The sequence below is a fragment of the Polistes canadensis genome, unplaced genomic scaffold, assembly GCF_001313835.1.
Source record: "Polistes canadensis isolate GaletaPanama2010 unplaced genomic scaffold, ASM131383v1 scaffold_84, whole genome shotgun sequence".
NCBI lineage: Eukaryota > Metazoa > Arthropoda > Insecta > Hymenoptera > Vespidae > Polistes > Polistes canadensis.
This window is the reverse complement of record NW_014569631.1, coordinates 530,868-543,130: the sequence shown is the minus strand read 5'-3', so window position 1 is coordinate 543,130 and position 12,263 is coordinate 530,868. Positions and strand designations below refer to the sequence as shown.

The following is a 12,263-nucleotide window of genomic DNA, read 5'->3' as shown; positions in this document are numbered from 1 at the left end:
AATATTCTAACTGACATAATGAAACATTTTCAGATTCATCTTAGTACAACTTACAAATTTGTATAACAAACATAATATCTGTTCTTAAGAATTTATTTATTATTTTTATGAAGGGGCTGACGCTTAAGAAAAAAAAAAAAATTATTTGAAAAAAAAAAAAAAAAAAAAGAAAGAGATAGAATGGATGTTATCAATAAAGAGCAAAGTGAGGGTAAGAATAAAATCGAAGCGACAACTTTCTTGCGATGATATATCTTCATTATCTGATAATATATCTTCCGAGACGACATACACATTTATCTATCTCTCTTTTTCTTACTTATCGGTCAGATATTTTTACAAAAGAATAAAAAAAGGGAAAAGAAAGATATAGAAAAAGAAAAAAAAAAAGAAATAAAGGTATCGTTTCTATCCTTGACTAAGAACAAAAGTCGGTGAGAGACCGAGCTTCCAATAGGATAAAGAGGAATAAAGAAGAAGGATAAGTTGGTACTACAACTGATTGTATAAGAGAGAGAAAGAGAGGGACAGACAGACAGAAAATACAAGAAAGAATGAGATAAAGTATAAGAACGAAAAAGGAGTAAAGAAGGAGTCCCGTTAGATTGAGTTTCAAGTTGTACGCCAACAAAATTCAAGCCCCGTCGTTCTTCCATCCTTCGAAAGGAAACCCTTGACTTACCACGAGCAACGGATCAGGGCCGTATCTTTACTCTGTTGTTACCACCGAGCACTGAGAAATCATCCCTCTTTTTTTTTCTTCTCTTTTTTCTCTTCATTTCTTTCTTTTTTTTTTCTATTTTTATTTTTCTATGCTTAACAATACACGAAACGATAGAATAGCAATATTATTTTTTTTAAGGATCGTTCACGCGTATCACATCAAGAGTTTGAACGATTATTTTCATCTTCACGTTCTACCATTTCATTACTTTTCATCTTCAATCAACTTCGCACTTCACGATACACTTAAAGTATTATACTTTGATGGGGTGGGGTGGGGGTGGGAAGGGAAGGGATGGGAGGGGGTTTGTCTTTGTTCGATGGGAATAAACTTTTCCATTTAAAAGAGATTCTCCTTTACCACTGGTTACCTCTTTTTCTCTTCCACTTCTTCTTTTTAATATTTACCATGCTTTTAGTACGTTAAGTTTATTGATACAACAAGGGAAGTAGAAGGATATTAAAAAGTACCCTACAACTATCAAAGTTTCGATTTATTTTTCAGTAGGTAATGTGTACGGTATAGAATTATTAATTCTAACTAAATGGAAATGGTTCTGATCGGTAAATATGGCGGGATTTGATCAAGACACGTGACTACTTTGCAAGTTTAAGTGAGATTATGTTTGTGTTTTGTATTAGGACAGTTTTATTTCATTTAGTAAATCAATAATTTTTGTGTGTGTGTATGTATAAAAAATAATTGGAAAATAAAAACAAAACAGTTTCTTTAATAATTTATTATACGAAATGGGTTAGAAAATTAAAAATAATTTTGTAGGATGTACTATAAAATTTATATACACTATACTCATTGCTATAGCATCAACAAATAACGAAAAAAATAAATTAATTAAAAAACACACGAATTTGTTAGATTTGTACTGACAATAAGAGTGCCTCGAGAAAATTTGAATTCATCAAGAACGTCAAAAAATAGAAAATGTTGAGCAACCTGCAAAACCGTAGTGTTCGAAAATTGTTAATAGTAACCGTAATAGTAAATTGGATATCAAGTGAGAATAAAATAGAAAAAGAAAACTAGTAATATAGGTGTGAAGTCCCCTAACACTTCCAAATCTACCATTCCCACCCCCATATGTCTACAGAATATCAAGGGTTCACAGTGAAGAATACTTCGATGTGTTTCCGAGTACCAAATGTGCTCCAATTTTTCGCTATCCCCTATCTTATAACGAGAAAAAGAGAGATATAAATAAAGAAGGGGGTGGGGATGAGATGGAGGAAGGAATGGGAAAGAAATAGAAGATAAAGATAGATAAAGTAGGAATGACGCATGTGTTCTCTCATCAAGAATTGGCGTAACGTTGAAGAAACGAGCGTTCAAGTATCACCCTTCGTAAAGGGAGTAGTAGGTTGGGGAAGAAATATAGGGGTGAATATTGGAGGAGGTTGAAGAGTTACCCCCTGTTGTGAGAGATTTTACAGTGGACCCGTATTTCTGTCTATCGAAAAATGTGAGTAAAAGAGAGACAGATATAGTAATGTACGATTCGCGAATTAACTTTGTTTCGTTGTTAAGTGTTCTCTCCTACCATTTTCCTTTCTAATTCATTTTCTATTTCTCTCTCTCTCTCTCTCTTATTTGTACTCAGATTCTTCTTCTTCTACTTTTACTCCTTCTTCGTGACTTGTTGCAAATTGAGTTACGTGCCGTGGTGAGACTTAATTAAATTTCATAGAGTTAACGAGCAGTCCCTCGTATTTCTCGATAATTCACGTTCGGATTGCGAGCTTCGTTGTTTACTAGAGAAAAAGTCACGATCTAATGGAAAAAGGTAAGGAAGTTAGGAAGTTTCTCTATTTTTTTAAGGGACTTTTTACTTTATCTTTAAATTTCTATTTTTCTTTTTTTATTTTCAATATTTATAGAACAACGATATAATTATATACGATTGATGAGAAAATTATTCGATAATCGATTTGATTCGAAAAGAGATAAACTGCTAGTTACATCTAGATAAATTATTCAGTGAATAAAGATAGAGATATAGAATGATAGAGAGATAGAGAGAGAAAGAATTAGATAATTTAATCTAGGAGATTATTAACAAGCAGTAACACGTGTATTTAACGTGAAATCGCATTTCCAATGAAACATCACCTAGAACAACGTGCGATGATGCGCAAACGAGTAATGGAGTGTCTCGAATGTTCATAGAAAATGCATATCACTAGACAACGATATATTTATGTATTTATGTATTTACTTCTCTATATACTACGAGAGTTGTACATCTGTGCACATTTATGTATAGTACATGTCTGTATATACGTACATAGAAAATGTGTATGTACATGTATATGCTTGTACGTATAGAAAATATTTATAAACATGTTTCTGTGTGACCTGTGTGTGTGTGCGTGTGTGGAGTAGGAGGATGTATATGCAGATCTGTATAAACATATGCGTATACATAAATTTGTAAATACGCGTGTGTATGCGTAAATGTTTAGACATGTATATATATATGAGAAAGAAAGATAGTGAGATACAGCAATATACAACAAAACGAAACGTCCGTTCTCGCACGCTTTTTACTCCCACCCACCCTATGATGTTACTGATTAAATCCTTTTGTGATTTATCGTACAAAATACGAAACGCGACGCGTTAACCCTTCTCACGGGTATTTTAATTCCCTAAGGATGATACTCGCGGCTTTTCGAATGTTACTCGTTTTATCCCCGTTTCTATATACGAACAACATATGTATATAAATATATAAATACTTGCACGAATGTAAAAAATTTATCTTTACATACAAATATTTGATATTTATATACATAGGTATGCATACTCATATATATGTATAATACTTAAATAATATATAATATTAATATTTCATACATATATTTTATGTAATTCTTTTATGTTTTTCTACCATTAGTGATGAATACTTTTTTCAAGAAATGAAAAAAAAAAAACAAAAAACGTATCAAGCATTAATAATTATTAGTTATATTAATATAATATAATTATAATTATATCATGTGAAAATTGATTTAATACGATTATAGTGAAAATTATTGATAAATCAAATATATGTCATAGTATTTAATTTTTCTTCAATAACAATGTATATGAATATAAAAGTATCTGTATAAAGATATATCGAGTAAGCACATTTGTCATCACAACTTTATTATTTTTATTCTTTTTTACTCCCACGCTTATTTCTCGATATAAAATCATATAGTTCACCCACTCGTCGATGAATGTTACACTAACCGGATAATATCAAATGTTTCACGAACGAACTGTTAATGCAATCTCGACTAAATAGTATCGAGTGATATTTATCAAGCTTAAATCGATCAAGATACCTTGATCGATAATCTATGGTATGGAAGTTGGACTTAAAGGTTGCAGACTCACAAGCATTCAAACTACTTCAATTGCAGATATAAATTATCGTATAAGAAACCCATATAAAACCTTCTATCAATTTATTGATGAATTATTTATTTCAAGAGGAATTACTTTTTATTTTTATACGCTTATGAGTTTTGATACTTTTAATAAAAACATACAAAATCATGTACACTCGATTTTATAATACTACTGTCAATGTTTACCATTAATACTGAGATACCAATTGCAAACAATTTTCTTCTGCCTTCTGGACAATGAACATTATTTGAAAATATTAAATAAAATCAAGGTGTGTTACATAAGACGTGAAACAATTTTTGTTGAGACAAGAGTTGAGTACTTTGAAATCTTGAATTATCCCTAAATCTAAAACAACATTGCATATTTTTTTCTAATTTTATCTTGTAAATATACTACCCCTTTGAATTTTTGATATGTATTTAGAATACATTCAGTATACACTTTATTATTCTTCAACATTTGATTTCCAGCGGATGAGGTAAATATATTTATCTAGATGCTCTAGGATTGATTGCCGAGAGCGAAGGTCACGAATTTACGGCACGCCACAATTCGAGAGTACTCGGGGTCCAATTTGTGTCTCGATTGGAAGTAATGGCTAACGGCGGTACAATAACCATCGAACGATATGCATTACGTCGATCCATTTTGTTCCAACGCATTGTAACACCAATGTATGAATGTCTTTAAAAATACAAAAGTGTATAGGTTGAGCAACGTTGTTGTCCGTTGTTTCTCGTTGGTCAATTAATTTCAATGCGATTGAACTTTACGCGAATACATTCGTTCCCTGAAAATGTCATATTTTAATCGAAATTCATCAAAAAAAAAAAAAAGAAGAGAGGAGAAAAAAGAAAAAAGAAAAAGGTTATAAACGACTACCGTAAACTCCCCTTTCTGTTCGGAAAATAGAAATTACAAAATGAAAAAACGTAAAAACATGTAGTCCGATTGTAACGAACAAAAATCATATTTCATCTAGATCATATAAAAATTAATCAAATAATCTATCGAACGCGAGACTATCATTCGGATTAGTTTTTTAATCAATTTCTCATATATATTTGTATACCATTATTATTATTATATTGTTATACATATATGTCTAAAGTAATAAAATATTTCCTAATATAACTGTTAACGTAACTCTTAACATAACAATTTATTCTTCTTATTAATATAGATTTCTGTTTCTTGTTGTTTAGTCGTTTCAATTTGGGCCACCCTGTATAAATATACAGAATAGAAGAACATCCGCGTTCCGTTGCAACCAAGCAACCAAATGACGCTGTTCTGAACATACGGATCGAATCGTAAAGGTACATCGTGGAAGGAAATAAAGAAGAATACAAGAGAGAGAGACAGAACAACACAAATAAAAAAAAAAATAGAGAAAGAGAGAGAGAGAGAGAACCGTGACGTGGAATACAATGGTTGGCACGAGTTTACCACCGACGGTTTTGCTTTTATCGCGTTCATTGCACAGCAATCTGTTCACTTTTGCTCCTCTCTTTCTCAACGATTCCCCTTCAAGGAGAGCAAATGTAAACGGTTATGTTACTCTATTTCTATTTCTCTATCTCTTTCTCTTTTGTTGAGTTCACCAAAGCCCTCGAATAAATGTCCGAGCTTAAGCCAAGTAACGAGGACCATACTAAAATATATACGACACATTTCATTAGATTATAGATTACTTCATTCTTATTATTTGTATTTTTCAACTCGTCATGGCATCGAAAATGTTTAAGATTGAATTAAAGGTAAAGGTAGTCACGTGTGGGTGAAATTCGATGATTAATTTTCTATTTGATTTACTTAAATACTATTGGGTTGTGCAATAAAAGTTAGAGAATGTTACTTTTTTGTTTTGTTTTAAATAAAGTATTTCATTTGAATAAATTGAATTGAAAATCTTTAATCTCTTTACGTTTTTAATTATAAGTATTCAATTATTATTCATATATGCTTTCATATTTATTAATGTTTATTTTTAACATTTTTTTTTTATTATAATATAATTATCATAAACGGATTAATATTTTGATTTAATCCAAGTGAAGTTTTATGTAATTGATTAAACGTAAAGTTTGAGTTAGTTAGATTGCGAAAAAATATTAAACAATAAATATTTTATTATAAAAAAAAATTCATTAGTTCAATATTTAGATTTTATTTTTAGTAAACTGCGAGTAAACTTTTGATAACTCTAAGGAAAATTAAAATAATAAAGAAATAAAAGAGATTATAAGGGGATGTCGAAAAAATATACAGGGTCAGCACGTGCATTAGGTATTAGGTCTAGCGACCATTTTATTCGACATCGCACGTGTAACTTTCCGTTCAATATAGTTGGAAGATAAAAAAAAGAAAATAAAACGAGAGAAACAGAGGGTGAAGAAAAAGAGGACGGTTAAATGAAATTAAAGAAATATCGAAATAAGAATAATAAAAATAATTAAATAATAAATCAAAAACAAAATACAAACTGATAAATACATTTTTATTCATATACAATGCTATTTTTTTAATAATTCAAGAATAATCAAATCCCCCCCCTATTATTAGTAAACCCTAACGATAATAATTAGTAACCCATACGATAAAGAAAACAAAACAAAAAAAAAAAAAAAGGGGAACGAAGAGAAAGGTATATCTAAGAAAAAGAAACAAAAAGAAAAGAGACAACACACGTATATTAGATCTCGGTGCCATTTTGTCTGATATCACACGTGCATACTACAACTTGCCATTCAATATGGCTAGGAGATAAAAAAAAAAAAGGGAAACATATTGAAGATAGAAAAAGAAGGAAAGAAAGAAAGAAAGAGAAAAAAAACCCGGTAAAATAAAAACTAATATTGCCTTTAACGTTCACCCATTGTTTTCACCCCTCCGTTTTGGTAAAGAGCAGCGTGAGTTTAAACGTGTTGGTCCGATAGAGGCCAACCGGAAGAAACGAGGGACGATCTCGTTGCTTGCGAAAGGTATACTATACCATCCCTTTACACCCTGCCCTTCTCCTTCCCGTTTCCTTCCCCCTCCACTCATATTCCTCTTTTTCTATCTCTCTCTTTTGGCTTCAATGTGTGCGGTCCGATCCTAAATAGAGACCATGGTCTTCTGTAAACAAACCTTATCTCTCTCTCTCTCTCTCTCTCTCTCTCTCTCTCTCTTTCTTTCTTTCTCTCTTTCTTTCTTTCTTTCCCTTTTTCTCTCTCTCATGCTGTTGAACCGGCTTACACGTTCGCTCCAAAACGAACACACAAGTCTCGAGAATATTCCAAAAAGGAAAGAGGAAGATGAAACAGCATCTTCGTATTCACTTGGTGCCCTTCGGGGTACTTGCTTTCGCATGGATGCTTTTTCACGAGTCGGCTACTCAAACTTTTTCCACAAGAAGAAGAAGAAGAAAATCTGTAGGGAAAGGGAAAGGGGAAGGGAGGATCGCCAAGATGAAGTTGAAGTACATTCAAGATTGAAAAGATGGTAGGAGTAGAGTTCGTTTTAACTGAAAATTAGAAAACAGAGTTTGAATTTTATTTTCGTGTTTTGTCATTGGGACAAATGTTGGATAAATGTTGGATATCAAAGGTTATCTTATATCTAACGAGTTAGTATTTAATGTAATATGTAGAATAGTTTGTGGAATATTGAATATGATATATTCTACTTATATTATAAATAAACTTATTTATACTTCTTAATACGGAATCACAGGGAACTTGGACATAAAAAGAAGTAGAACTTAATTTAACTAAGTTGGATCGTTTCGTCCCTTTATTGGGACTTCTTAAGCAACTGGAAATTTTATTTTATTATATTATAACATATGAGGCTCATACAATAATTTTTTTTTTTTTAACATGTTACCTTAATTTTATAGTTCAGCGTGTTTTTTTTATTATGTAGACATACATTTTTCATTTTATTAATATTCCAAACACAAAATATCTAAACTTCGTTAAATATTCAATCGTTACAATTTAAAACTCTCAACCACACTGTTTATACTTATTAATAACAATTATAAATAAAGTGTCAAAAAACGTTATTTTTTATGGACGAGTCGAAATTTAATCGATTTAATTCTGACGGGAAAACATATGTGAGATGTTACGTAGGGTAAGAATTTAAAAAGATTTATACAAAATCTACAATTAAAGAGACAATCTTAGTTAAGTACCTATATACACACATAACTTATATATATTGTTGTTACATTTAAGAGAAAACTTGTTTAAATGAAATATATAATAGTAATCTACACCACATCAGAGTCTTCAATAATAAATGATATAGATAAATTTTTATTTTGATTCAAATTTACGATGATAGTTTCTCCTGCGTGTGTTTGTCTCTTAGAATGTGTGTGTTAGCGGTAACGAGCTGCATTAATTACGAACATCAACGTAAGATACGCGTTGAAACGAAGAAGGTATACAAGTTTCTCTCGAATGTTGCACGAGTTCGAGGTAAAGTGGAGATGCTTGAGATGCTTGTGGAAAAGGAGGAAGGAGGTTGAAGGAAGAGGAAAAGTGAGGATAGGAGGATAGGCTCTTTTGTTCAGGATTTCCAATTTACGCTCGCGAGCCTTAAGGAATTTGTAAACTTTAACGGTTATTAATTTCACCACGAGGTAGCTACTAATCAAGCTGTTCCTTCTCTAAACGACTTTTCAAGGACTTTTCTAAGATACCTTCTTGTTTCTTGGATATATATATATCAATCAAGTTAATAACTATTATTACAGTATTTATGAATGATAAAAGAATTTTCAATTTTTCTTGAAATATTCAATCATAAGATTATACAGATATTATTTTGGATTGTATGAAAAATCTGTTATACTAATTGAAAAATAAAAATACAGATATTTTTATTGGTCATTTTTTAGTTTTTACATTTTATTATAATTTTCAAAATATTTTTAATATCAAACATTGATTACCGTTATTATTTTATTTGTTACTAACGTTATGTAACGAAAAAAATATTTGTATAGATAAAATATATAAAAATCACTAATCTAAACGCCAAATTAATTATTAACATTTTTTTACTTATATGCATGCTATGATTATAAATACAAAAAATATCTTTGAAATATTGTAATCTTTTTCTTCAAATAATCGAGTAAAATACTGAATATTAATTAAAAAATATAAAAGAAACAAAATCTCAGATGATAAAAAATGGAAGAAAACAAGGAAAAGAAGGAGAAATAAATTTCCGCGTCATTATTTTTCTATATTTTTTTCTTTTTAAAAAAAATCAACGAAATGATCCACGCATAGAATCGATTCCTTCTCCCTTGAGATTCTTTTGGATCACGCGAAAACCTAACCGACGAAAGCTCACGTCCAACTTATCGCTTTTCAATGTCCTCCTCCTTCATCTGCAATTGGAAAACTTTTCTCGTAATCCGTCAGATAAATCACGCGTCTTTTATTTTCTTCTCTCTCTTTCTTTCTTTCTTTTTCTCCCTTTCACTTAGGTACATTGAAATATTCTAAAAGGTTCCAACAACGCGTTTGGAATTTGCATCTGTTTCCGTCTATGTCAGAATAGTACCGTTTCAAACACTATTCTTCTTTTATATTTCTTATTTCTTTTTTAATTCTTTTTCTTCTCTCTTATCTTGTTATTTAATATGAGATATACATATATTATATATTCGTTCAATTTGATTTTATGAACAAAATGCTTCAAACAGAAATTTACTTTATATTAAACTACTGCAATTTAAGAATTACAATAATACATGATCATCTTATTTACAAATTTGTATACGACATATACGTATACATAGATTATAATCTTATTTAATAAAACGATGTAAGATAAAATGTTAATAATCTTCTTGAAATTGAAGTTATAATTATCGTGTATTTCATACCTCCTCTGGTTGTTGCATATATTGCTCTTCTTGAAATGACAGCTCAATGTTTGTAGTTAGTACGAAGATATTTTCTATGTATGTGTATAGAATAAGTGTGTAAGAGAGAGAGAGGGAGAGAGAGAGAGAGAGAGTATTTATATCGTAAATATTGATCGTGTTATATCTCGCTCGTACCTGAGGGTTTCTAAACAAGGTTGACATTCTACGATGTTTACATTGACATAAGAGGAAGCAGAAAAGAGATAAACAAAAGTAAATGAATTCGTTAAAATAGTGTACTACTAGATAACGAGATATTTATTTAAAAAGTGTAATTCTTTATAAAAATAAATAATATTTTATGAAAAAGAAAATTACTCTATCTCATTAAAAAATATTTTTCTCAAAGAAAAATACAGAAATTAAATATATAAAGTATCATACATACTACTAATACATATATATATTATATATCTTTTTTATTTATATATATATAAAAATAAAAAAGAATCGATTAATTATAAATTAAACTAAAATTAACGAAAAAATTGTTATCTTAACCGATTAAGTGTTAGGAATTTTTAAAAAAAATCCGTGTCAGATTGTTCCATGTAACGCGATAGAACGTTTCGTTCATTTATCCTGCGAGTAATGTCGATTTTCGCAATCGCGTTGTTCCTTTTTTTTCGTCGAAATATGTCGATCATCGCGTTCGAGCTTTATTTCATCAAACTTTGATATGACTCGCGACGAGTTACATTCGAAACTATACGCGTTGCGAATTGACGATCGTGACCAAATATCGTGGCACATTTCACCACAGTACACGCCGTTAAAAACGGTTAATATTTGAAAAATATTTCAAAAGAATATCCTTTATCTCTCAATGTGTGTGTGTGTGTGTGTGCTATGGATCATAACTCGCGAACTGAAGAACGCGAGGTACGTGACTCGATTGTAACTTTAGACGAGTCACTTTGTTCTCTTCCATTTCTCTTTCTCTCTCTCTCTTTCTCTTTTTTGTCACCCCAGGTAAGTTTCTTCGACTTTGTAGACGGCGTCCATTTCACGTGTATCACATCAGCCCAACCAGTTCACGGTGTATGTCCTCCCGTGATTGCACACGCGCTTTCAGATTCGCGACTAAATTCGTACCATCCCCCCCCCGCCACCACCCTGTATTTACCGCCAACCTTATCCCTCTTATTCTACTACCCTTTTACCCTTCTGTCCTTCTACCCTTGTATCCGCCTTCGTCCTAAAACTGTCCGCTTGTCTACGGTGACAACCGTACGTACACCTGCCAACCAACCTCCTCGCATAAACTTTTGAATGAGATCCATTACGAACTGTCTCTACATATTTCTTTTTTTCTTTATTTCTCATGTCTGGGATAGGAAATTATGATCAATTTAATTAATGTTAGTTATACTAGTCTAAATATTATACATTTTAACATTTTTATTACAATTTTATATTCACAATTACAGGAATGTTTGTTTGAATTAGAATTATAAGAAATGAGATAAGAAATTTCTATTGTAAAATAAATTTAAAAGTTAAGTAGGATTAGAATATGATATTGCATAAAGAAAAAATATAGTTTTATCAATATTGATTCGAAAATATTTAGTCTTCAAAATGATTTTAAATATTTAACGATTATATAATTCAATGATGTTTATTTACTGGAATTCAAATACACACTATTGACATTTCCTAACATGAAATGTTTCAAATGTTTCACCTCCCTACCTTAATACAGTCCTCAGGTTCGTCTCATTAAGTTCCGAACACATTCCAAAATTCCTGAGAGTAGTAGTCTGTATTGTCTGACAGGCTTTCACAATTTACTCGAGTAGCAAATTGCTACATTATTCACATCAGTTAAATAGATCAACTATTTTCAATAATCTATCAACTAATAGAAGATAAATAAGTTTCGATCGAATGAATATATAAAAGGATCAAATAATTCATTTGTTTACATAATTAATGTACACACATTAATTATAAAATCATATTTGAAATTAAATACACAAAATAATGGTGGGGGTGTGAAGTGACAGGGAAGGGTGTGGGAGGGGAGTGAAGAGTGAGTGAAGGAATAGAAGAAGTAGAAAGGCATGTTAAAATTCATGTCGCGCACCGAGAAGGGTGTTCGTTGAAAAGCTTAGCTTCTTACTTCGTATCCCTCCCTTTGCCCCGCCCCATCCTCGCCCAATCCTCGCCCCATCAGCCCTT

At 31.0% G+C, this 12,263-nt stretch overlaps 1 protein-coding gene and 1 long non-coding RNA gene across 3 annotated transcripts in view; one reads left to right on the top strand and one right to left on the bottom strand.

Moving 5' to 3' along the window:
- The window catches only part of LOC106786825, a 19,254-nt gene extending 13,209 nt beyond the window's left edge, over positions 1–6,045 (top strand). For both annotated transcript variants that reach the window (XR_001381697.1, XR_001381696.1), the window contains exon 2: positions 5,347–6,045. This is a non-coding gene — a long non-coding RNA (uncharacterized LOC106786825). The remainder of the gene's footprint in view (positions 1–5,346) is intronic.
- The window catches only part of LOC106786823 (tyrosine-protein kinase transmembrane receptor Ror), a 208,999-nt gene that overhangs the window by 60,908 nt on the left and 135,828 nt on the right, over positions 1–12,263 (bottom strand). The gene's annotated exons all lie outside the window — the stretch shown is intronic.